This window comes from Topomyia yanbarensis, chromosome 1 (assembly GCF_030247195.1).
Source record: "Topomyia yanbarensis strain Yona2022 chromosome 1, ASM3024719v1, whole genome shotgun sequence".
Lineage (NCBI taxonomy): Eukaryota > Metazoa > Arthropoda > Insecta > Diptera > Culicidae > Topomyia > Topomyia yanbarensis.
Window position 1 is genome coordinate 19,091,648 of NC_080670.1, and position 22,284 is coordinate 19,113,931.

Below are 22,284 nucleotides of genomic sequence, written 5' to 3' on the forward strand. Positions count from 1 at the left end.
GAAAGTCCGTACGAAATTTCGTGCGAAATTCCGTGTGAAATTTTGTGCGAAAGTTCGTGTAGAATCTCGTGCGAAATTTTGTACGAAATTCCGCGGGAAATTTCGTGCATAGTTACGTGCGAAATTTCATGCGAAATTCTGTGCTAAATCTCGTGGGAAATTCCGTGCGAAATTCCTGCGAAAATCCGTGTGAAATTTCGGGCAGAATTCTGTGCGAAATTTTGTGCTAAACTTATACGAAATTCCGTGGGAAATTTATTGCAAAAGTCCGTACGAAAATAAGTGCGACATTTCGTGCGGAATCCTGTGCGGAATTCCGTGAGAAGTTCCGTGCAAAATTTTGTGCGAAACTCCGCGCGAAATTTTGTGCGAAATTCCTTACGATTTTTTGAGCAATATTCCGTGCGAATTTTGTGCGAAATTCCGTGCGAAATGTTGAGGGAAATTTCGAGCCAAATTTTTTGCGAGATTCCATGCTAAATTTCGTGCGAAATTCCGTACGACGATTCGTGCGAAATTCCGTGCGATATTTCGTGCGAACTTCCGTGCAAATTTTCATGCGAAATTCCCTGTGATATTCAGTGCGGGAATCCGTGCGAAATTCCGTGCGACATTCAGTGCGACATTCAGTGCGAAATTTCGTGCGAAATTCCATGCGCGAAATTCCGCGCAAATCTCCGTATGAAATTCATTGCGAAATTTTGCGAGGGATTCCGTGCGAAATTTAATACGAAATTCCGTGCAAACTCCGTGTGAAATTTCGGCCGAATTTGGTGCGAAATTCCTTTCGCAAGGAATTTCACGCGAAATTTCGCACAGAATTTCGCACGAAATTTCACTCGGAGTTTAGAACGAAATTTCGCACGGTATTTCATACGAAATTTCTCATTGAATTTCAATTTCGGAATGTCGCACCGAATTTTGCACAATCTCGCAAGAAATTTCGCACAGAATTTCATACGGAGTTTCGCGTGGAATTTCGCGCACGGAATTTTGCACATCATTTCGCACTGCATGTCGCACGGAATTTTGCACGGCATTGCAGACGGAATTTCGCACAGAGCTTCGCGCGGAATTTCGCACGGATTTTGGCACGGAATTTTGCACAGAATTTCGCATAAAATTTCGCACGGAATTTCGTACTAGTTTTGCGAAATTTCGTGCTGAATTTTGCACGAAATTTTGCTTGAAATTTCGCACGGAATTTCGCACGGAGATTCGCACGGAATTTCACACGGGATTTCGCACTAAATTTCGCAAGTAATTTCACAAGAAATTTAGCACGAAATTTTGCGCTGAATTTCGAGCAAATTTTCGCACAGCATCTCGCATTGTATTTCGCACGGAATTTCGAACGGAATTTGTCACAGATATCGTACGTAATTTCGCACAGAATTTCACATAGAATTTCGCACGGAATGTCACGGAATTTCGCTCGAAATTTCGCAAAGAATTTTGCACGAAATTTGGCGAGGAATTTTGCACAGATTGTTTCTTTCGGAATTTCGCACGAATTGTCTCGCGGAATTTCGCGAAATATCTAACGGAATTTTGCACGAAATTTAGCAAGAAAATTCGCACGATATTTCGCTCGGACTTTCGCTCGAAATTTCGCCTGTAATTTCGCAGGAAATTTCGCACGGAATTTCAAACGGAATTTTGCATGGAATTTCGCATGGAATTTTACACTAAATTTCGTACTGTACGCAAGATTTTCGCAAAATATTTCGCACGGAATTTCACACTTAATTTCGCATCAAATTTCGCACAAAATTGCAAATCTCGCATGGATATTCGCACGGAATCTAGCGCGGATTTTTGCTCGGAAATTCGCACGGAGTTTCGCAAGGAATTTTGCATAGAATTTCTCGCGGAATTTGGCACGAAATTTCGCACGGAATTCCGCACAGAATTTCGCACGAAATTTCGCAGGGCATTTCGCGCGATATTGCGCATGGAATTCCATTGGATTTTCGCACGCAATTTCACGCGGAATTTCACACGGAATTTCGCACATAATTTTGCATGGAATTTCGCACAAAGTTTCAAATTTCGTACAGAATTTTGCGCGGATTTTCCCCTTGGGATTTCGCACGAAGTTTCGTAATGAATTTCACACGGAATTTTGAATTGAATTTCTCACGAAATTTGGAACGGAATTTCGCACGAAATTCCACACAAAATTCCACACAAAATTTCGCACGGAAATCCGCACAGAATTTCGCACGAAATTTCGCAGGGCATTTCGCGCGATATTGCGCATGGAATTCCATTGGATTTTCGCACGCAATTTCACGCGGAATTTCACACGGAATTTCGCACATAATTTTGCATGGAATTTCGCACAAAGTTTCAAATTTCGTACAGAATTTTGCGCGGATTTTCCCCTTGGGATTTCGCACGAAGTTTCGTAATGAATTTCACACGGAATTTTGAATTGAATTTCTCACGAAATTTGGAACGGAATTTCGCACGAAATTCCACACAAAATTCCACACAAAATTTCGCACGGAAATCCGCACAGAATTTCGCACGAAATTTCGCAGGGCATTTCGCGCGATATTGCGCATGGAATTCCATTGGATTTTCGCACGCAATTTCACGCGGAATTTCACACGGAATTTCGCACATAATTTTGCATGGAATTTCGCACAAAGTTTCAAATTTCGTACAGAATTTTGCGCGGATTTTCCCCTTGGGATTTCGCACGAAGTTTCGTAATGAATTTCACACGGAATTTTGAATTGAATTTCTCACGAAATTTGGAACGGAATTTCGCACGAAATTCCACACAAAATTCCACACAAAATTTCGCACGGAAATCCGCACAGAATTTCGCACGAAATTTCGCAGGGCATTTCGCGCGATATTGCGCATGGAATTCCATTGGATTTTCGCACGCAATTTCACGCGGAATTTCACACGGAATTTCGCACATAATTTTGCATGGAATTTCGCACAAAGTTTCAAATTTCGTACAGAATTTTGCGCGGATTTTCCCCTTGGGATTTCGCACGAAGTTTCGTAATGAATTTCACACGGAATTTTGAATTGAATTTCTCACGAAATTTGGAACGGAATTTCGCACGAAATTCCACACAAAATTTCGCACGGAAATCCGCACAGAACTTCGCACGAAATTTCGCAGGGAATTTCGCGCGATATTGCGCATGGAATTCCATTGGATTTTCGCACGCAATTTCACGCGGAATTTCATACGGAACTTCGCACGAAATTTTGCACGGAATTTCGCATGAAATACTAGATCTCGTTTTAACGAAAAGAATTACCTCGTGATATACCAAATTAAAATTTGCGCTAAGTATATCTACATGTTTATTCAGTTGACATCCCGGATTGCAAGAGAACGGTTTAATCGATTAGGTAATTTCAAATTCTTAAATGTAATATAATGTATAAAATAAAACACTATTCTACTATTTTTGGACAAAGGACAATATTTTACTGTTTTTGGCTAAAAATAGTACGAATTTTATTTTATTTTGCTTCGATTCCATAATTCTTGAATCGCGCAAAAAACTCCAGCACTTTTCTTACTAACAATCTTCCTCCCCCCCGTAACACTTGGGGAGTGCACAGCAGTAAGTACAGCCTCTAGCAAAAGCAAGTGTCGTACTAACATTCCTTCCCTTTCCTGCTGTGATCTCCGTTCGGGCCGCTTGACTGGCACCGGTTTTGATCAATGAACAACCAACACGAGAATTTATTAATCCCATTGTCATCTATTGATTCTCTGTGCAATTTTAGCTAGTCCCAAGCAATAACGGAGTAGCAATTAGCTGCGCTCGCACATGCTCAACATGGCAACATTTTTTTTGACCACGCGCAAAGTTTCAATATGATTTTTACCGTTTATGTGATAATTCCCTCTTAACTCCAGTAGAATGACTCAGTGGCACATTACGACTGATTTGAGCAAAAGACCAATGCAAGCAGTGGCTCACAGCGATTTGAAATTTAAAGTCGGCCTAGTTATTAACATTTTGATACTTTTCTTCTGAAAATGGAAATTGCGTTGGAATAATTCTCAACTGACAAATCTTTTCCTTATTTTTTTACCAACCGTACCTTAGATGCCGCTGTTCCATCAAGTCCACCAACAGCACAGACGAGGGCACAGGTGAAGTTTCATTGAGTAGCGGACAAGCACCGATCTTTGCATATTCATCCCGAGGCCAGCTATTTTTCGAGAAGGACAACGGTGAAGAAGAATGAAAAATATGCATCAGAAACTGCAAGTCAGTTCGGTCAGTATTCTGCATCGCACTAGGTAGACGAAAGAATCTGGAATCCGCGCTGGACATACACACACATACACAGCATCGTTCACTGAGTAAACAAATCTGCATATATAAGGGAGGTTTTTTTTTCTGCGATTGATTTTTTCCCATCCATTTTTCTCCTAAAGCGTTCAATGCGCTTTGTTTCGGCTACTGACCAGCGTAAACAAGCTGTCCGAATATTGAAAAGCGCTTAGCTATTGCACCGGCCATAGGTAGATACATAGGCCTAAAAAACTAAAACTCGAATTGGTGAAAAGTGCGTCTCCACGCGGCGTGTAAATGTGTGCGTAGGAATGCGCTCCATATATGTATGTTAGGCAACGCACGCAAATGCGTTTTCCGCTCCTAGCTGGTTGCGTCCAGGGGAGGTTATGGAAATAGCATATCACACTGCACCACGGGGATGCACAATTCTAAACAATAACTAGATAAGGTGGTGGTACTTGGGAGGTTGAAATATACCGACGTATAGTTTCAGGATGTTTTTCGAGATTAAGTTGATATGATTTGGGTTTGAGTAATGTTTCCGCTTAGGGCCTGTAAAACAAAGCGGTCGAACAAAAGCAAACATCATTTTACAGCGACCTCCAATTTGAGCTGACGTCTTTTGAAAAAGCTGGCACATAGCGGAACCGCGGAAAGCGCGACCTTTTTTCCCGTTGCCCCACGATCGGGAACTGTATGTCACGAATGGGTCCTGTGTGTAAGTGTGAAAGGCGGAGCGGAAAAAAGGAATAAAAAAGGGCCCTCCGATATACGCAAATACAATCGGACGCTTGCGCCAGAAAAATGTATTGATAAAATATATGTGTATGATTTTTTCCACGATGATTTTCCGCGCCATCCACCCTGTGCTGTACCCGCTGTGCTATCACGCTCAGATCCGATGGGGTGACACACAGAAGGGAAAATTCGAATTTTTCGTTTCGGAAAATTTATGTATAAACAGGCCAGCACACGCTCATGCACAGTGTGGAGAGGTCGCGAGAGATCCATGAGCAAGAGAGCGAGAACCCCCACCTAAAATTGGAATCGGGTGCAAAACTTTTTTTTCCACCCAGTCGCGCGGGTTGCATACATACAGGGATCTCGCTGCACGCTTTTTTGCCTATAACCTTTCTCCTCGCTGCTTGCTGCCGCTGCAGCTGCTGTGGATTTTTTACCCATCAAACTGGGAAAACTCGGAAAATGATAAATTTTTTCCCGATCCACAGAACGCAGTTGGAAACAGGGGGATTTTTTTTCCTGCTGCTGCTACTGCTGCTATACGTTTGCCTACCCTTTTTCGATGTTCGGCTCGTCGCTTTTGGAGGAAAAAAGCTGCCTAGGCTCTCCTGGTCCTGGATCGCTGGCTGGCTGACTGGTCTGAGTCCCCATACAGTATGTACGTATATGTAATTACCCAGCGGTCAGTGTTTCTTTTTAGCGCATAATGACGCTCAGTCACGCTGTTCTAGCGTCGTTGTTAATACGCGTGTTATCGCCGTCCGTCGCGCGATGCCAAAAATACCGGCGTCAGATTTCTTATTTTTTCCATTATAAGTAAAAAAATTAATATTTAAATAATCGTCATCTACCAGCAGAAGCAAAACAAAAACGCATCCCGATTCAGAACCAGCAAAAGTCAACACCATCCGGAATATATAATAATTAAAAAAAATTATATGGATCAAGAGCCGCAGGGAGCACTGGAGGTGAAAGATAGGGAAAGTAAAATTGCCAAAAATGTGCACCGTTAAAATTAATCGATAATTAAAGCGGAACGCATTAACCCCGTCTAGAACATCTCAACCAAATATAAACTGTTTCAACAACGTTTCGGAACTAATCCTGGAAGCTCATATATTCTCCGAAAGGAAAAGAAAAACCATTTTCGAACACTCTTTGCATGATTTTGTACTTGTTTAGTGAGTTTGCATTCCGTTCGATTTCGGCCCTTCGGAAGGTTCATCTTTGTTCCCGTTGAACGATTTCGCAAAAGTTCAATAATTTAGTAGAAGAAGAAAACAAAGTTCGCGAGTTTATGAAAATTAACACAAAAAAAAACTGTGAAAAAGTGAGTTCATGTGAGTTTCAACGATGTAGAACGTAATGTTTGGACTCTAAACAATTGTATTATTATTAAAAAATAATGTGCAATACTAGATAAATTCTCGAAGAATACGACGCCAAACCCCGGACTGGACCATCGGCACTATCGGAAGAGTGAGAGGCCGCTGCTACCGCGTGTCGGCAGCAGCCCATCCAGGAGTGGCATTAGCACATCCGGTGGGCTGCTCATTAGCCAGCGGGTGCCGCCATCTGGTGGGTGAACTGTGTATTGGTGAACGTCCGTGCTTATTCCGTTTTTTTTTTTGGCTGGCTTGAAGGCGCTAATTTAAACCGAATTTCTGCTGCAAAGTAAACCTTTCGCGGTGTGCCGCCCCCAAGCAAGGAAACGTGTCTTCTCCCTGGAGTGTGGGCAGTAAGTTAGCGCGCTCGGCCGAACGATAGACTGAACTAAAGTTGACCAACTAGTGGAAGTTTGACGTTGGGGCAATTGCCCAGGTAAGCAAAAAGAAACGGTTGCTTGTAATTTTCTGTGGTCGTCAGCTGTTTTCCTAATGCGATGTGGATTTTCGAACCGGCGGAGGTCTTCTAAGGTCACTTCTTAGATGACGATGACTTTAAATTCTTTCGAAACTCTGTGGGCTGACACTGATTTCGTGTTCAAAAGTAATCACTTGCATTCCAGTGTAATTCTATTTGTACTTCAATAAAGTTATGTGGTTCTTCAAACATCTTTGAAAAACTTTTATCAGATATTTTCCTGGAATGTGCGGTGAGAGCTTGAGTAAGCAGTCCCGATTAACTCCAACCGTTGGACGAATGGATCTGTAGCTACAAAATCGGTAATTTGTTCCCAATTATAACTAACCTTCCGGAAGTCCTATCAATATTCGCATTTTGAGTGACCACCCGGTGTACTGATATTAAGTCCACTAGGACTCCTGAACGTAGCGCTCTTCGCTTTTTGTATTGAAGCAAATAAAAATCGAAATTTAAATCTGAAAATTATCCCCACAATTTCGACATTCAAGCTTCGATTTTAAAGCTCACTAATACGACAATAAAACGATAAGTGTTACAGATTTTTTAAACTCTATAGCTTGAGCTTGAGCTTGTGCGACCACCCCTGGCTGCTACTCCGTTATCGATCTGGACTAGCTGAAATTGCACAGGGAATCAGTAGATAATTATGCTTGGGAGTAGCGAAACATCTTTCAATGTGCAACTCCTGGTAATCCTAAAGTATTGATCAATACCGGCGCCGGCCAGGCCCGAACGTAGATCGCGGAAGAAAAGGGAAGGGAATGGTTAGTCCGATACTTGATTTTGCTAGTGGCCGTATATACTACTGCGCACTCCACAAGTATCACAGGAGGAGGATATTTTTGTTAGTAAGAGTATAGAAGCTGGATCACTTCTTCTTTACCGACGCCAGAGAGGTGAGACTTCTCTATCTGGACTAGATATCGATCCACCAAACTCATATACCGGGGACCAACGGCTTTACTTCCCTTCCGAAGGAAAACGTGACCACAAATTTTTTCACCTCAGAAAAATCTCAACTACCTCGGCTGGAATTGAAGCCAGGCAAATTGGAATGAGTGGCGGTCACGCTTACCACTCATCCACCGGCGCCGTCTACAGATTTTTTAAACTCTACAGATGACTATAAACTATACTAAGCTCCATGAAAACAATTGAGACTAACTTCAAACAAAGACAGAAATGCAATGAAACACATCTTGCTAATTCGAACGCATGGAGACAATTAATTATAACGAGTGGGACAATCATTTGCCGCAAGGACAGTTCGAATCCTTCTTGGGGATTAATCTTTCAGATGATGAATGACGTCTAGCGGTATTTGATGCCACTTATCAATCAATACTTTTGCTAATTATTTCTACGGCTATGCTGATGGTAAAATGTCACGGATTCCTTCCTCTAGGGTTGCCCATAATGCCTCGATAATACTCTGGTCCGGTGAATATGCAGGTGACATAAAATGTTCAAAATCATTGGTGTGATTGTATCACGTCTTCTTCAGTTTTGTAGTATGTATCGGAGCATTATCATATTGTAAAATTCCATCACCATACGAAAAATGGGTCTAGCGAATTGATCTCATCCCCAGAAACTACTAAATATTTCCAGCTTTAACTTCAGATCCTCCTCTCAAGATATTATTTTGAATTATAAAATTTTATAGTGACACTATTCAATAGAAAAACAAAATTCTTGAGCGTTTTTTCAAAACATCATATCTGCAATGAGTTACTCTCTTTGTCTACTTTCTCTTCTGTTAATAATTCGGTCATTTTAACATTTATCCCTCAACTCTTTGCATAATATGCTAGTTAAAACCACCGTCTTTCGATCTGTACTGTAAAATAAGTGAAAAGTGTTATAGTGACGCCGTAAAAATCGAAAGAGAAAGTAAACAAAGAGAGTAACTCATTGCAGATATGACGTTTTGAAAAAACGCTCAAGAATTGAGCACTTTTTCGGAACCGTATGTCTGACGGCTTAATTCGGATTTTCTCTAAGAATTTATCTTCAATTATTGCCAAATTTCACTAAAAATATCAATATCGATGAAAATACAAGAAAGCTAATTGAGATAAAAGCTCATGTACCCTATGGACCCTCCCCACGGAAATCTGTTACATCTTCGGTTGTCAAATTCAGTCAATTTTTTTTAATTAGTTTAAATTTGCCGACGGATGCTCCCGGACGGATAAAATTTCATCCAGTTGACCGAACTTTTTTTTTTAATTTTTTGACTAGACACGACTCAATGCGTGAACTCAACTGAGCGGTGGTGCTTTCATCTATTCATTATAGGCAGCGTTGCCATAATTTTTTTCAAAAAAAAAACTGGAACCTTTCTTGAAAAAAAAAAACTGGAAAAACTGGATACTCGAAAAAAAAACCTACTTTACCCTTATATTGTTTAAGTCAACGATGCAATGAACGTAATTTTAAGTAAACACGTATGCTCCATACCATTTACTGAAAATTTGAGTCGGTTTTTTGATATTGTTGTCCAAATTAAAAAAATATCAAGGCATTCGAATTTGATTGAAATTGTAATATTTGATCGAATTTTATTATTTTGAACGTTTCAATCTACACATCCACAAAATTCTGAATTTAAGACCATTTGTTAAACTCGACGATGCGCTTAAGCCTTTCTTTAGATACCGCTATAGCAACTAGCTGAGAATTCAACAAATGTTCATCAAAATATTTGACACAATGTACTGCCACCTTTATGTTTGAGTAAAATTCATTTGAAGTCGAATCAAAATGTACATTCCCGAAGCGTTTTACTCACAAGTGGTATAAAAAGAGTTCAGGTCACGGTGGATTGAAATCTTATTCTGGGGCACTCGGCATCATCCCATGGCTTGAAAATTCTATGAATCAAGTTATAATTTGTGAGAAAAAAACTTAATAAATGAATATAAAAAAAAACTGGATAAAACTGGCTCAAATTTTAAAAAACTGGAAGATTTTTCCGATTGTCTGTTTGACTGGATGTTGTAAAAAAAAAACTGTAAAAATCCAGTTTAAACTAGAAGGTTGGCATCGCTGATTATAGGGACTATTCAAATATATGTACCTAAACAAATCGCCTTGTTAGGGTAGGTAAATGTGAAAGAATTAATCAGTTAATGATCCTAACGTTTTTCCATACTTTTATACGGGCTTCTCTACGGGGCAATTCTGACCATCACCATGGATTTATGGTTACCTATGCCACTGAGAACTGACATACAAGTAAAGTTTTCAACTTGTGTAAGAAATGAAAATGTCGCTTTGAAATGACAACAGCAAGTAGCAACTTGCCACTGGCCGGCGTTTCGATCGTCCAGCAATCGCTATACGGGACTTGTGTGCAAACTTGGATACAAAAGGTGACTCACGCATGCAAACCTATATGCGATGGTGATTTTCAACGTATTTTCATTTGAATGTTTTTTTCGGGAAAGTTTGTTCTTGCTTATATGTCTGTTCTCTGTGCCTATGCAATCATTACATTTACATTTTCATTACATTTTACATTTTCATTTAAATAGATTGAAAATACTACGGAAAGGTCAAGAATTAAATTTTAAATTAAGCATAATTATGGATTTTTGACATTAAATCGCGCTACAAATCAAAGAGAAAATTCCAGGCAAACCAAAACTCGCAGAGAATGGATGCTAACATTTTATGAAAGAGAAAAGTTTTCTCTTTCGTCTGCTGCTGTGATTTATAATCAGCGATTAATGGTATCTTCGGAATTTCCTCCCCAATTGAATTTTGACGGTATGCTTATTGGCCCTTTTCAAAAAAAATACGCGAGAAATAATCGTGATTGAGACCACCAGTTTCAGCTATTCACTCCTAGAGGAGCTATTTTTTGTAACCTTTTGTTATGAAGAAAAAATCTAAATTCGGGGGTTATAGATGCTGTGTGGGGAAAAAATTCTAATTGGCTTTTGGCCTGGTTTGATAGAATATACTCTCTATATATTTCATAGAAATTTTTAGCATTAAAACCAATCAAATCGTTTTCAAATATACTTTTCATTCGTTTGGGATAACAGTAATTCATTTGAAACCCGTTGAAGCTTTTAAAGAGGGCAAAAACTATAGTCCTAATCAAAATTGTTTTTGGTTCCATTCATGATAAGTACATTCCCACTCATGATCAATTTTCTTCGTTTATGTTTATGTTTATTTCCTTCACCACCAGGCCCCTTGGCCCCAATGGTGGTTGCTTATACTAATTACATTTTAAAATTGCCAACATTTTCGCTTTTATCGCATTCCGCGTCCGGTTGAAGTCAAAGGCCGTTGCCACACTGTTAAAAATTCGTTGGAGTCCGGTAACAGCGCTCTGGCAACTATAGTTTGTTCTCATGAACGGAACTCGCAGAAGAGAGTTATTACGTAGAGTTCGAACGCGGGCTTGAAGATACAGACGTCCGAGGATTGTAGGGCAATCCACTCTGGCAGAGAGTAAGTCCGAGACGGGCTCGAGAGCAGTCCCTCCGAATGCTGAGTGTATCGAGGTGTATTAGCTGGCAACGGTCTTCATAGCTCGGCAGCTGAAATCTAGACCTTTTATTCAAAACGTCATATCTACAATGAGTGACTCTTTGTTTACTTTCTCTTCTATTAATAATTCGGTCGCTTTAACATTTAACCCTCTACTCTTTGCATAATATGCTAGTCAAAACCACCGTTTTTCGATCTGTACGGCAAAATAAGTGAAAAATGCTATAGTGACGCCGTACAAATCGAAAGAGAAAGTAAACAAAGAGAGTCACTCATTGCAGATGTCTTTTTGAAAAAACGCTCAAGAAATCTGTTTCGCCATGGGAGATGACGAAGAGCGAAGCGTATGAACCTGCGTTGGACAGCCTCGATTCTGTCAATCCCGTTCTGGTAGTACGAATTCCAAACAGCTGAACAATATTCTAACGTCGAGCGGACCAACGCACAGTAAAGCGATTTATGACAATATACGTCCCTGAAGTTTTTCGCTATTCAGAAGATGAACCCAAGCTGTCGTGATGCTTTATCCACGATGTATGACGTGTGTGGTTTGAATGTTAGTGCCGAATCCTTGATGACTCCGAGATCTTTGATGTGAGAGTGTCTTGGAATGCTCGAGCCGAAGAAATGGTAGCTATACTGAGTCGGATGGCGTTTCTGCGTGAACGTAACAATTGAGCATTTGCTCGGGTTTAAAACCATTTTGTTTAGATCACACCACGCACTAAAGCTGTCCAGTTCCCTCTAAAGAAGCTCGGCATCGGTTTTATCCCGTATTTGTTGAAAAATTTTCATGTCGTCGGCGAAAGAAAGGCGGGGTCCTTGTAATGTGATATTGACGTCATTAAAGTGGAGTAGGAATATTACTGGATCGAGATGGCTTCCTTGTGGTATGCCGGATGTAGCGAAGAATGGTGCAGATAGACAATCCTTAATGCTGATTTGGAGTTGCCATATCCAATTTTTTTAAATTAGTCAACATTTCTCGACGGGAGCTTCCAGTCGAATCAAATTTTGCCGGCCTAGCATATTTTATTTGTTTTTTTTTTCTTCTAATTTATTTGACACGGCTCAATGCGTTAGCACAACTGAGCAGTGGATCTTTCGTGTTTTTACAAGATGTAAAAATAAAAAAAATGAAAAAGTTACTGCCTGTCCGTCGGACCTTGTTGACGCAGTTTGCAGCTGCGTGTTGAGATCCTTTTCCTTGGCGGTGATGCATTAGTTGCGTCGCCTTCTGCAACTTGTGGATGAGTCCGTCAGCCTTCTCTCGTGCTATCGATCACGTTCGTGTCGTCATCGGTACTTCTTTCATTTTGTTCATCGTCGGAAGTTCTAATTTGTTTCTTATTCTAACGGGTCGCTACTGTAAATCCGTCTTCATAGGCTTTTGTTTCCTTATTGGGGCCATCGGACGTTGTATTTTTGTATATAAAATTTAAAAAAAAAATCGTTATATTTTCGCTCGATTACATATACATTCAAAAGTATGTCTGTAAACTTTGAAGTTAAAATTGAAAGAAGTAACGGAAGATATAATTCTAGAATTTTAGAGTGCGCGACAATGCCTGACTAACCCTTTAAGAGTTCATGAGACCAAGATTCTAATTCGGAAAAAAATAATAACTCAGCCATTCTTCGACCGATTTCGATAATAAATAGGTCGTTAGATGTGGAATTAAATTTGCTATTTAAATTTTCATGAAAGTAAAGACGCTTCTTTAGAAGAATGTTGAGAAACTTTCAAAATTTTCATGAAAAAATTACCAAATAATGGTTGTTTTCATGTTATTGTCCCAAAACCGCATAATACTTTTAACAAAAGATCATAACCTAGCATACTGTTGGAAAGGTGATTTCTTCTGCTTTCCAGAGCACTTAAAAATTTAAAATCGGTTGGAAAATGACGGCTTAGAAAAGTTTTTAGTAACGAAAAGCCCGAACAATAGATTTTTAGCTATAAATCCAAACTTTGAGGGTATACAACATTTTTCATGCATTCTTTTATGTTGTATTTGATGAGATCTACAACCTATACTAGGTTACTTGAATAGTGCAAAATCACTGTAGCACCGTGTTAACGAGAATTACAATCAACGTTTATGCATTGAACAGATAATTAAAATGACATTTTTGCCGTTACATTACTGTGTAGTAACAAATGGCACTGGTTCCAACTGAAAACCCTGCTGATCAATGGAATTAAAAACATTTATTTGAAAAAATTAAGACTTGTGATTTCAAAAACGTCATTGACTCAAAAGCAGTTTATATGTCCTGGTACACTTTTAATTGCCACTTGCTTTTCCAGGAATTTAAATTCTTATTCTGAAAGTTTGAACCTCTTCCTTTTCTTGTTGTTATTTGTTGTTGTTTATTTATTTAGGCTTTAACCTCGAGGGTCATTCACCTTTTGAAAATAATGTACATTTCAAAAATTGCAAATTCAAAATTTCATTCAAAATAGATAACAAAATATATATAAACCATCGAACATTACTTTTGTCGACTATCCTGGGCGCACTGCTTTCCGCATCTTGTGTTGACTTTCTTTCTTGGTGGTGAGCGATGGTCGGGTGTACCCAATGAGGTATATATAGGTGTGGCAGAACACACGGTTTGCTAGTGTTGACAACCAAAAATATGTAAACAATCCACAAACACATCGCGTTGACGTCATAGCGTTCACACGATTTAATGGGAGCGGAACGAACGGTATGACGAAAGCAAATCGATTTATTCTGTGATCACTCACACCACTCATGTAAGATTCATCTTACGAATACCAAAGAGCCCTCTTTGCCATATCTGTATATACTACATTGGGGTGTACCTTCTGCCGCTTGCTAATCAATCTGTCTGCCTTCCTCCTCGCTCGTGTTTGTGTCCATATCGTCATCGCTAGAATGGTTGTCGCTGTTAGATATTTGGTGCTTTTTGTGTTTTCGAGTGACTTTGATCGAAGACTACATATTAAGAAGACTGATATCTCTTTCCTTTCCCCATGCAAACGAGAAGCGACAGAGGTTACAGCACCTCTATTGTATGAAGGTAGGAAGCTTAATGTAAAAGTGTATATGTGTGTGTGCATTACTATGGGAAATACCACCTTTACCCGCAAGTGGCGTTGTTGTTACTGTCTCCAGATTCTGGACAAAGTTGCCAGTCTTCTTGATATGCAGTCTTCGCTTTGATATAGCCGTCACAGAGAACAGACGTCCATCTTCAGCATTCAACTTGTGTAAAACCTCTAACGGTTTCGAAGGTAGTTGGGATATCCAACCCAGGTGCACTACTGTCGTCATGTTTTTTGTGGCTGAGTTCGCCTGAATTGATAGCGGTTATTCCTCTATCCAGTCAAACTAGTCCGGAACCGGTTCGGACTTCCAGTATGAATTCCAGCTCAAATGCATCAACCGATAGAGTCGGAATCGGTTGTTTTCATTGAGCAAGATTCCATACTGAATCCATTCAGGATTTCGAACCGGTTACAGAATGGATTTGACGGATAGTTGGGATAAGGTGGTGTGGCGGCGCTAGTGTTTATCGTATATTAATTCAAATGTTTACACACGTTTTTTAAATATTTTTGTTCGACCATGGATGTCTGTTCTCTGTGTAGCCGTCTTCTTTCTTGTTTATATTGTTTGTCCGACATTCATTTGTTGGCTGGCTGCCTGTTGTGTATCAGCAAATGTTAAAGGATGTTTGGTAGGGGTGGCTGTAGATGAATTTCTTTAATTGTTTTAGCACATGGCTTACCTTAGTGTGCAGTCTGATTACAGAACTGGCACGTGGGCGTCTGCCCAGGCTATGTGCATAGGGTTCTTTGTATGTAGTTAACACCTTGAGATGATCTACTCTCGAAAGTCAAGTAAGACGGTATAGGTTGGTACAGCCGCATTCGCACAACCCGAACACCGTTGAGAATGCCAGGGAAAAAGTTTCTCCAAGTGTCGTTAGAGACGGATTCCACTTCTCCATACTTCGACATGAATCTTTTAATATAATCCGTGCTAGTACGAAGTGCCAGATCATGGAGGTGTATTTCCGTTAGATCAAGGTCCATATACACGGGGATCTTGGTTTTGACGTTTTCATATTCGACATCATGTTGCATGTTGTTCTTTGCTACGAAGCTTTCTGCCTCGGCTAAGGAGTTGAACGTTATTAGTACTACATTCCTGGTGTGGTGAAGCTGGACGTGTGACACCTCTGTAAGATCGAGTTCCATTTTCACCTTGACCAACTGTTCCACCTCGCGCACTAAAGGTCTAAGACGGGTTTGCGAAAAATCAATCGCGATTGTGTTCTCCCGTAATTGGAGAAATTTATTTTGTTCTACACTGCGAATAAAATGCAGTTAGGTGCAACGGACTTTCCTGTGTCTATATGTTACACATACACGTTAGAGCGGCGCAGCGCGGGTAGTATTTTTTGTTTGTGTGCTATTCGCAAGCGGGTCGCTTTTTGGCTTCTGATCTGTGTGAGATGAGGAAGCAGACTGATTCCTTTTCTTGCTACTGGATTGTATAGGACTCATTAATCCATTTCTTCGGAACGAAAATTTCGAATGAAACTATTCGCAAGCTATAAGGATGAGTGGAAAAAGACTACACTGTAATTGACTGAATGCATGGCTTTTATGCCATTGACGATAATATAATCGCCAGCATAGCCTAGACACTGCACACTCCTTTCTATTTACAGGTACTATTATACATGAATCGTATTCTAACGCACTCAAAATTGTCAAATGTTTCCAATTTTCTTTCTCTTCATCTTCAGTTGGCTCGGTTGGCTCAAGAATTCGAAAGTTTCGCTGGCGCAATATGACGTGTATATCTCCTTATGAGAATATCTACTAAAGGATTGGACAAAAATTCTCACATATATCAGTAGCGACATACAAACCTTCTACTAACATACTTACAGGGTGAATATGACGAACTGTCAGTGTTAATATTACTAGCAGTCCAACTGTCCAACATTTGTCAAATTACGTCCGAGTAAGTAAAGTGATGCTTCATGTTGTAATTTCCTGATTGCCCTACAATGGTTCAAACCCAGTGGTTGACTTACTTATCTACTAAACTGAAATCAAGGTCAGCTAGTCAATTGATGTTGTCATCAAAATATGCTGTCATTCTATCTGATTTGGCTCGAGTAACTCGCGATAACATAGCATTCCAAAAGTTTCAGATTTTTCCAAGCGCAAATTACTTTCTTCTGTGCCTAATGCCATTCTTCGAACTCACCTAAGCGTTTGACTTTCTGATGCTCGGAAATAGTATCGCACATCGTTTTTATTTTACACTCTCCATAAATGCGACAGTTTTCACCGGTTTGGTTTCATATAGTCGGTTTTGTTCTACGGGGAACAATCGGAATCCTCTGGTTTGGGGTCTGCTTTCACATTTGGTTGTTTTTATTGTTGACTCTTGTCGTGGTGGCATTTTATTGGCTACATTTCCGCTTATTTGAACAGCTTGTTACAGCGGTTATGCAAAACGAATAATATCATCGGAATGTGCCACAGAATTACACAAGTAATAGCAATTGTTTTAGACAGTTAGATTTAGATTCTGTATAGTTTTTTTGACTGCTATTGAATTTCTCGTTTACTCGGATAAACTGTTCCGTAATTCCATATAATTTGTACAATTCCTCGCAAAGCCAAATTGAATCCCCACGCATGATTTTTATATTTAATTTAATACAAAATGCGGCGGAAAATGAGAACCCGGAAAAGCGTCAAGTACTGAAATGCGAAATGTGAACGGATACAACACGATACCTACTATTGAATATCAATTCGCTTGTTTAAACCTTTTTTTTCGGCGAACACACCACACATATTCCATCCATTTCATCATCTCTTCTGTGTTCCACGGTGTCGTTGGTGCTTCATTTTTTTTTCTGCAAACCCCCAGAACGAAAGCAATCCCATTACTCAATCGAATAATTTATGATTTTATTCTGTTTTGAGCCCGACGATGAGCGACGGCGGCGGCGTTGATGACGGCGACCGACCGACGTCGCGATCCTGCAGTTGTCCTTGTTGCCGTTGCAATGTGCTTGTGTGCTGTGTGTATGTGTATATGCATGCAGTTTGCCTGCTTCACTTTTCAGTTCAAACGTTACACGATACTTCCGCAAGGAGTGATGAAACGGGGCAAAATGCAGCTGGAGAAAGTAGTTCAACAACATCCGCTCGGATCAACGGGGTTTGCTGCGTTTTTTTCTCCATTCGCCAAACGGTCGTTTGGTGTGTCTGTTGTTCGGTATTATATGTCAATTTGGTCACATTGTCAGATTCGTCGGCGTCCCATCGGAATCTCTGTCTTCCTTTATTTTTTTTCGGTGAGTTTTGAGTGATTGTATTACCAACATTTCAAAGTAATTGAATGCATCAGGTCCAGTGGGAGGCATGGCTTACCACGATTTCGGAGCTGGTGGGATGCGATATGGATGCGATCATACGCTAGAGGCACATGATATCATTGATAGTTTTAGGATAATCATGTGTGCCATAGTAAATATGGCCGATGAACGAAAAAAAAATCATGTAATCAAACTGCGGGAATCCATGAGAAAGCGGCCGACCATAAAATATGACCATCGTCGGATCGAACAAAACTTTACAGCTATGTTAGGTTTATTAATCACAACGGTTGGCTATGGCAATTACTCGACAAACATATGATCAGGGCGTATAAGCCAGCTGCCAAATTATCTTTGAATGGAAATTCCGGACAAACCGTTATTGGCTAACAAAGTTCATAGCGGTTAATGAAAGAGAAAGCTCTTTTGTTTTCCTACCAACTTCTGCGTGTGGAGAATAACGGTTTATTTGGTTGGAATTTCCACTAAAAGCGATTTTTGACCGACGTATGGCTTACACGCCCTAATTATATAGGTACTTGTCGAGAGTAGAAGACTTTGACACAAAAGCAATTTTTTAAAGGTGTAAGAATCAGTTATCGTATTTTGTACAGCAAAACTGAGAATAAGTTAAAGGAAATAAATGGTTCTGAGCGAAAAAATATACACTGAAAAAAAGTTGTGAGATTTTTTTTAAAAGAAAAAAAATTGATTTTTTTTGACAACAAAAACCTCAAAAAAGAAAACATTTTTAATGGCATTGTATCGTGGAGAAATTGTCAGCAAAAAGCTTTTCTTACAATAACATTAAACATACCTTTAAATTTCATATGAACTAACATTGTGACGCAATATAAATATTTTTGTCAGAAAACCATGCTCAAAATAGCATTGATGAGTTCCATGGTCGCTCCAGTTTCCTGATAATAAGTAATAGGTTCATTGATTAAATTGAAAAGTCAAGCGAACTTCACCAACGCCGAAGACAGTAAAACGAAAAAAATAATGCAAAATAATGGAATGGGAACACTGGCAGGTTTATTGCTACTGTATATAGCCACTTTATCAGTTGATTGTAACTCAACTTTCAAAAAAATAGCGGAATTGTTCGGATTTGGATATTTTTGCATCGATAACAATCAACTTCATCTCATTTAGGACTGGTGGTATCCAACGGGGAAAAACGATCGAAAATGGTGAGTGAAGCTAGGCAATCATGTGAAAAAAATTCCCCCCAAAGGCGAGACTCGAACTAGCAACCTTTGAGACTCCGGCCCAATGCACTAACCCTTATGCTATCCCTGGCTATGGTAACATCCCAGAAAGAACATATGATTATCCCACTGGCGACGGTGATCGTACTCTGCCTGCAAAGCGAGAATCACACACAACGGCAGCTGATCACCCCAACACATTTGATCTACTTAATTTCCCCGCTAGATACCAAGGCCCGGGTTTTTATAATCGTCTGATGTCTAATTTTTAGTTCATTACCCATCGTACTTCGGTGGGTGACAGAGCTAATGAAGACTGTCGATTTCTGGTCCCGTGCCCAGTGAACAGAGGTTAGTGCATTGGGCCGGAGTCTCAAAGGTTGCGAGTTCGAGTCTCGCCTCTGGGGTGAATTTTTCCACATGATTGCTTAGCTTCACTAACCATTTCCGATCGTTTTCCCCCGTTGGATACCAGCAGTCCTAAATAAGGTATTGGCACTTAAGTCAAAAGACCAAAAAATTGAATTATTAGTTTAACTTCATCTCGTTCGATCTATTTTTATTATTCCTTTAACATTGTATTTTTATTTATTATATTTATTTTACTTGCCTTATTTATTTTAATTATTTTTATTTTTTATTTCATTCATTTGATTTATTTCGTTATTTCGTTTATTTATGGCTTATTTTAGTAATTTTATTTATATTCTACATTTTATAAATTTGATGAAAGCAAATTTATATATTTTAGTTGCATAATTATTTTTTTTGTGATTTCAATTTAATCATTTGGTATTTTTGATTATTTTATTACTTTTGTTCAATTTGTTCATTTTATTCATATTCCTAATTCTGAATACTATGTTCATTAGGGTGGGGCAAAATGATCGTTTTTTTCAGCACAGCACTTTTTTGGTTTCATTTGGGGTCCCAAACAACTGTGCAAAATTTGGGGTCGATTGGATTTGACCCGGCGTAGCGCATTGCGTTTGATATTTGTATGGAAATTAGCATGGGAAAACCTACTTTTTACATTTTCAATTTTACAGGCTGCAATTCTTCCTGCAGTATACCAACAATTAGATTGAACTGTAGTCCAGGATATGCTGAACAACTTTTCCGAAGGATGCATGGTGCTAGAATGTCTCTACAACAAGTTATAGCTGTTCAAAGTTCGATAGATCGAATTAATTGCCAAAAATGATTTGTTTTTCCAACACTGCGGGTGTACCAATGATCCCGGGTTCGGGTCGGGTTCCGGGTTTTTTAAATTTGAAATTCTCGGGTTCGGATCGGGTCTGGGTTTTTGAAATTATGAACTTTCGGGTTCGGGTTTTTCAAATTACAAATTATCGGGGTCGGGTCTGGTTGGGGTTTTTGAACAAAACAACCCAACCATTTCATGACCCTGTTTGCGTTTATACACAAAACGCAGTCTTTTTTGTAGTAGTGAATTATACTTCGTGATACGAATGGATGACACATATAACCGTACCAAATGTTAGAACCTTTGAATCGCTAGAATTCGTCGTCGTGCTCAAATATTGCATTTTTCATTCTTGCATAAAATTCCGTCTCTTCAGATTCGCAAGCTGCCTGAATTATTTAATTTTTTAAACGAACATTCATGATAGAGCATTCAACAATACGTGTTTCACATCAAAAATCTCTTTGCGGTTTCCATGATAATTAATAATACACCAAGTCAACAGGAATTTATCGGAAAATATCGGTTCAATTTTCTATAATGGAATATAAATTTAGACAGGTACTTTAAAACCGATACTTAGGCCGCGGCGACTTTTTTTCTACTTAAACGGTTTTGTGGGGTACATTTGTACCCCAGAATTGAAATTGCTCTAGTATGTCTAATTTTTATTAAATTTATAATTAAATTGGATAATCTTATTCTAAAATCAATCGTAAAGTAACCTGTTTAAAAATATTCGCGTTTTGACTATTTAATTATGTAATATTTCATTTTGTATAGAACAAGTCTTTAAAATACGTCAAAATTCCCTTTTTCTTCATATTGCTATAACTCCGGTAGTTTCAAATCGATTTTGATCATTTATACGTCGTTGTAAAGTTTATTAAATTTCCTTTTGAACAATTTTTTTCAAAAACCGGTCAAAAAGTATATTTATTCCGATGCTTTTTTGAAAACCAAACGCCAATACAAACGTTAAAAATACAGCAATATTCAGTAACGGAGATGAAACAGGAAGGCGTCGAAGGAACAGGTAAAGCGTGTGCATTGTACGTGTAGGTATATAAAGTAAGTATGGTCCAGAGCCTGGGCTGCAGAAGATAACGAATCGAATGATGCGTCTTGTATACTATATATAAATCATATTCACGAATGTGTTTTGACTCTTTCATCCGCAAAAGCAAACATTATGATACCGATCCAAACGCATTTTCTAGTTACTTTGCTATAGTGCTTTTTTATATCAAATTACAGATACTATTATTCGGGAGAGTTGGAACTAATTCAATTTTACACAAGTTTCTCGCTTACTATGTATCGATATTTTGCTTTAAAAAAAAGATATAGTTTTTTTTTTTGAATTATGTACACATGACAAAACACTAACGCAAACGGTTTTTTGGGGTACATTTATACCCCAAACAAACTTTAAGCGAGCACTGTTAAGTTGGTCAAATGAAACAAATAGGTTGTACCTGCTTTAACGGAAGTTTAATAATCAAATTGGTTTATGATAAAGATAGCTTGCAATTAAAATAAACTGTAACGGAAAAATAAGGATTTGAACTTACAAATTTGGTGGTACTTTGGTGTCATTATGGCGGTTCAAATTTAAAAAGGGCACATTATTTTTTTTAAAAGCAGATAGCCAAATCTATTTTCTAGAGACTGTCTTTGTTCCATCAGACCTAAACCTAGCTTCACTTCCGCCAGGTTTCGTTGTTCATGACACTCATATGGTGATGGTATAATAGCACCACTATCAAATCAGTGCTACATATATGAAACAAGCTCTGTCAGTCAGATTGTTCCCGGGCTGAGATGTTCCATGATCCGGATTCCTTCATGAAAATACATGAATTTCCACGAACTTAAGGAATTGATTGCAAAAATTTTGTGTATTCTGTTGAAGCCATTAACGGATTTTTAAAAGTTTGGAGTCGTTCCGAGAGTTCCATTGGAGATGTCGAAGCATCTCTATTGGCGCGCTTACCGTGTAATCTGAAGCATAAAATAATCTGAAGCATAAAATACCCAATAGATCATAGATCGTCCTAACGCTAATGATGGG

The 22,284-nt window shown here is 39.0% G+C and overlaps 1 protein-coding gene across 1 annotated transcript in view; it reads left to right on the plus strand.

Moving 5' to 3' along the window:
• The first annotated feature begins 5,760 nt into the window (after nt 1–5,760).
• LOC131677051 (homeobox protein prospero-like) overlaps nt 5,761–22,284 on the plus strand; it is a 247,251-nt gene continuing 230,727 nt past the window's right edge. Inside the window, exon 1 of the mRNA XM_058956573.1 lies at nt 5,761–6,851. The gene's annotated coding sequence lies outside the window, so the exon portion shown is untranslated. The remainder of the gene's footprint in view (nt 6,852–22,284) is intronic.